Below are 6,000 nucleotides of genomic sequence, written 5' to 3'. Positions count from 1 at the left end.
TGACGCAACACTTCCCCCTTAGGTCCTTATTCAGCACATCACATCCGAATATCCTCTTGCATTTAAGGAAGGAGAGGGAGGGGGAGACCGAGGATGAGGGTGGAGGGATGGAGTTGAGAGGTATATGAGGGAGGAGGGAGTTAGCCGGGGGAAGGGCAATCAAATGGTGGGTGACAGAGTGACTTGGAGGCGTTTTGTCTTCGGCCACCCTTTGTGGGATTAGGCCGTCGGGCTATAGATAGATAGATAGATAAATTTAAGGTTTTACCCTAGGAGTCTTTATAAATGTTCGTAATGCTTCTTCCTTACCGAATTATTCTACACTTTATACATGAATATCCTCTGGTATTTATTGGTCGTGTGATTGTATGGATTTCTCAACATTTTTTCCTTAGCGATTTGCTCTGGACATTATGGCTGGCTATCCTTTCGTTGCTATTGATGTAAAATTAAAGACCAGAATGCGTTCAGAGAGTATATACCTCCGAGAAAGCCAGTAAGAGTTATGATTTACTGCCGCACTTCCTCCTTCCTACCAGACGAATTCTTTTACGGTCTGACACAGTCCTTTAATTCTACGGTCTTCGTCTGCCCTGTTTCACGGTCTCAGAGATTGCATACCCCCACGACGCCAGTAAAATTTGATATATTCCTTCATTCGAATCCGTATCCACATCAAAAGTTAATCAGCTCTTCCTTGACCCACCGGCTACCTCTCCAATTTAACTGAAATCCAAACACTATCTATCTATCTATCTATCTATTGCCGGACGCCTCAATCCCGTAAGCGGTGGCCACAAACAAATTGCCTCCATGTCGCCCTCTCCCCCGCCATTTCACTGCCCTGCTCCCAGCTCACACACCCCTCTCTCATATACCTCTCCACTCCATCCCTCCATCTCATCCTTGGCCTCCCCCTCCCTTTCCCCCCCTCCACCTCACTCACATACACTCTCCTAGTTAGTCTCTCACTCTCCATCCTCTCCACGAGGCCAAACACAATATTTTGAAATATCTTGTTCACAGACAGACAGAAACGGGTGAATACAATACCTAGGCACAGTTTCGTTGACGGAGGTAATTGCATGGTAAAGAATGACCTGGTTTAGTATGCAGAATGAGTCTCACAGCAAAAGGTGTTACGAAGCTTCCTGTGTCTCCTAATTGTACCCGTCTTGCAACAAACTCTCATCCCTTTTCTGTCCAACTCTCTAATGCAAGAGTTAACCGTTACTCCCAGTCCTTCATTTATGCAACAGGTCAACTTTCCTACTGCCCATGATCTTCAGTGTAGGTAGGTAGGTAGGTAGGTAGGAGGTAAGTTAATCAGTACTGCAAGCCCTTCATGTATGCAACAGGTCAACTCTGGAACTGTCTCCCTCTGTCTATATTTCCTACTTCCTATGATCTCCAGTCTTTCAAACGCAGTGTGTCCAGGCATCTCGAAATGAAAGAATCTTGAATTTGGCTGTTATCTTGTTTTTGTTTATTTCTCGGAAGGAACGTTTTTTGCGGGCTCCTGGCCTTGGGTTCCTTCTCCCTTGCATTAAAAAGAAAATCCCCATTTTTTTTTTTTTTTTTACACAAGTAGGTCGAATTCTGAACAGCCACAAAATTGATCTGCCCCATAAACCGCATGTATTGTATCGTTCGTTTGTAAGGGCTCCAACCTGCTTACATCCGTCGGCCTTGGTCACCTCATAGCGGGTTTCAACGTTGCTTGATCTCTGGCAGCCTCCCTTTATGGTCATCAGTAACTACTACTACTACGGTTGGGAACTGGACCTGCGCTGATGTACCATTTTTACAACTCAAAATTAAGCCTTAGAATAACCGAAATAATAATAATAATAATAATAATAATAATAATAATAATAATAATAATAGGACTACTACTGCTACAACTACTACTACTAAATCGCAGAACACTGTATATCCATTGCGGGTTGGAAATGGGAGAGTGGGTGGAGAGAAGTGGGTGGGATGGGCTGCAGTGGTGGTGGGGCAGGGATTTTTTTTTTTTCTTTAATGCTAGGAAGAAGGAACCAAAGGCCGTGAGCCCTCAATAACTGTTCCTTCCAAGAGAAAAACAAAATACAAGAGAGATCCAAATTCAAGATCCGAACATTTCGAGATGCCTGGACACTGAGTTTGAAAGACTGGAGATCATAGGAAGCAGGAAATACAGACAGTGGGAGACAGTTCCAGAGTTGATCTGTTGCATAAATGAAGGACTGGGAGTAACGGTTAACTCTTGCATTAGAGAGCTGGACAGAAAAGGGATGAGAGTTTGTTGCTAGACGGGTGCTACGCGTCCGTCGTAGAGGTGGAGGAATGCAAGCAGACAGTTCAGAGGAGCAGTGACCATTGAAGTAGCGATAGAAAAGAGATAAAGATGCAACAGTGCAGCGAAGAGACAGAGGTTGAAGGGAGCCAGTAAGAGGAGGAGTGTTACTGAGACGAATGGGGAGTATGCCCTATGAAGAAAGACATTGTGGGTTGGACGACGTGGGCGTGGTGAAGGTTTAAAGCAAGGTTACTTCCCAGACACAAATCATCATCACCATCATTATTGTCATCATCATCATCACCACCACCATCATCATCATCATCATCATCACCAACAACAAAGCGAACAAGCATTACTCTCATATACCCTGCGTTTTTAGTCGGGGTAAAAACGCAACGATCTCCTGAAATAAATTTAAAAAGGTAATTACCCGAGTTTCCTGGAGTAATTACCGTGAAGGCATACAATTACAGGCCTGGACTTTACTAATGACCCCTAATTAACATGCAGTGCTCTAGTCAGTTTGTATTTTTGAATTCCGTGACGGTTATTACCCGCCTTCACCCAGCGGACGTGATTCTCGTCTTGATCTTGCCTCATTTTCCTCCTCCTCCTCCTCTTTTTCTTCCCTCTCCTCTTCTTTTTCTTCCCTCCCTTCCTCCTCTATCATCATCATCATCATCAGTCATCATCAACATCATCATCATCACCATATTCTCCTCCTCCATAATCATCATCATCATCATCACCATTTTTTCTCCATAATCATCATCGTCATCATCATCAGCCATCATCATCATCATCATCATCATCATCACCATATTCTCCTCCTCCATAATCATCATCGTCACCATCAATATCATCATCACCATATTCTCCACCTCCATAATCATCATCATCATCAACATCACCATATTCTCCTCCCCATCATCAGTCATCATCGTCGTCATTATCATCATCTTTTCTTTCTTTCTTCCACACCATCTTCAAATTGACTCCATTCCTTTATTTCCTCACCTCTTTGCTTCAACCCCGGCTTAATCTCCCATAGGCAAATATCCGCAGACACTCTTTTCATTTTCTTTTTGTCTTTTTAACGGAAATGGAGTCAAAGATCAAACTATAAAAACATACACGTTTAGGGATCCAATATTCTTGTACTCTCATCAACCATCTCGCCTCTCGTACGTCTCCATGAGCTTTGAAAACCAGTCTCGTGTTTCTACAGCAACTGACACTGATTACTTGCCCATAGATCGGTGTCAACTGTGTCATTTGCTTCGTATTCAAGAGATTAAATTTGAAACCCCATAGACAGAAATGACAGGACTCCAGTTGGCGATTGTACGTTCGTTAATCCTCATCGAAATTTGAAAAGAATATCAGTGTGGTGTGTACCTGTGTGGAGACCATCTTGCATTCCCTTGGCAGTGCTGGCAATCTTTACTTTATTCATCACTGGAAGGATGATTATACCCTGTTCACTTAAACTAGGCGTAAAACTGCCATCTCTCCATCTTCAAGGTGAATTCTAACAACAGATTAACATGAGAATATGGTGCTAATCACGAAGAAGTTCCACTGCAAGGATGTAGAGCTGTAGGAGTGTCTTTTTACGTCACTGAGCTACGTGAAATAAGCTGCAAAAGGACGAAAAGCTGGGTCGTTAAAATGAATGAACCATACTGTAGTACTAAGAGATTTAATGAAGCTGCATCTGACCCTTCCAGTTCAGAAAGCCTCTCTTTAGCTTAAAATAATAATAATAATAATAATAATAATAATAATAATAATAATAATAATAATAAGAAGAAGAAGAAGAAATCGGAGGGAAAATGAAAAAAATAGGTCAACATATTAAAAGCAAGTTCTCTGCATGTTAGTCTTCATCCGTCTATCTATCTATCTATAGCCCGACGCCCTAATCCCGCAAAGGGTGGCCATGGACAAAACGCCTCCAAGTCGCTCTGTCACCCACCATTTGACTACCCTCCCCCCAACTCACTCCCCCCTCCCTCATATACTGTACCTCTCAACTCCATCCCTCCACCTCATCTTCGGTCGACCCCTCCCTCTCCCTCCCTCCACCTCACCTACTGTACATACACCCTCTTATTCTTTCATTCTCCATTCTCTCCACATGTCCAAACCACCTCAGTGTATTTCTCCTAATCTTCTCAACCACATCCACATCCACCCCACAACGTTCCTTCACTTCTTCGTTCGTCAACCTGTCCCTCCATGTCACTCCACACGCTCCTCTCAAGTAACTCATTTCCACTGCTCTCACTCTTGACTTGTTCCCCTCTTGCAAGGTCCACGCCTCGCTTCCATACGTCAGGGTAGGGCTCACAATACTATCATGCAGTGACTTCTTAACTTCATCCTTTAGTCTTCATCCTCTATATATCATCTTATATTTTTAGTCCTGCTGCCTTCTGGAAATTTTATTCAACTCTGGACAGGCACTTAGAACTGGAGGGGTTACATGTAAATTTCTTAAACGTTACCCCATCCCCCCTCTCTCTCTCTCTCACTTTTTCTCTTTTCTTCGTCTTCATTTCCCCTTCCTTAAGTGTTTGTTTTTCTTATTTTGTCTATTCCTGTTCATTAGCGTCTCTCTCTCTCTCTCTCTCTCTCTCTCTCTCCCTCTCCCTTCTTCTTCTTCTCTACTTCTCTTTCCTTTCATTATTTCTTTTTCTTGATCACTTCGACGTCTCTTCCTGTTCATTAGTATTCTGTCTGTCTGTCTGTCTCTGTCTGTCTGTCTGCCTCTCTCTCTCTCTCTCTCTCGTTTATAATTCCACCATCCATCTTGGGTTCCGTCGGTCCAAAGGCAAAAATGAAATTGGACGATTTTTCAACTTTTTCCCATGGGACTTCCCTCCTCTCTCTCTCTCTCTCTCTCTCTCTCTCTCTCTCTCTCTCTCCAGTGGCAGATCCAGGGCGGGGTTCTGAGGGTGCCATGGAAACCCCCTGATCAGTCACTTTCTGAATTTTTAGGCACTACTTGAAACACAACGACGGATCACGATAACGAAAAACGCGACTTGAAAGTTGAGAGGTGTACACATTCATATTATCTAGCATAAAATCCACCATCATCATATTATCTATCTATCTATCTATTGACAGACGCCTTAATCCCGTAAAGGGTGGCCACAAACAAATCGCTTCCATGTCACCCTGTCCCCCGCCATTTAACTGTCCTGCTCCCAGCTCACACCCCTCTCTCTTATATACCCCTCCACTCCATTCCTCCATCTCATCCTTGGCCTCTCCTTCCCTCTCCTCCCCTCCACCTCACTCACACACACTCTCCTCGTCAGTCTCTCACTCTCCATCCTCTCCACATTATATTTCTTAAGGTACTATTAGCTTGACTTTTCGACAAATACTGAAAATGCAGGTATACTGAAAATGCAGGTATTACCGATCCAGACAGCATCAGAATGTGCCAAGTAACTCTACTTTTTAAGAAGAAAGCTCCCATACCCCCTGTACCTCACCCGACACCCATCACAAGTGTGCAGTGTATACATCAAAATGGCTCAGACTCCCCCCCCCCCTCCAGTTTCTTTCTGGATACGCCCCTGCTCCCTCATTCTCGTATGTTATTAGTTTAATTCGTTTTAATGATGACATGGTTTTCATCAGTACGTATGTTCATGGAGTATTTGTCACAGAATGGCCTCAGGAATCACCCCTTT

The sequence above is a fragment of the Coenobita brevimanus genome, chromosome 84 (genome assembly GCF_032717465.1).
Source record: "Coenobita brevimanus isolate Jiangsu-jjx chromosome 84, ASM3271746v2, whole genome shotgun sequence".
Taxonomy (NCBI): Eukaryota; Metazoa; Arthropoda; class Malacostraca; order Decapoda; family Coenobitidae; genus Coenobita; species Coenobita brevimanus.
This window is presented reverse-complemented; position numbering follows the sequence as displayed.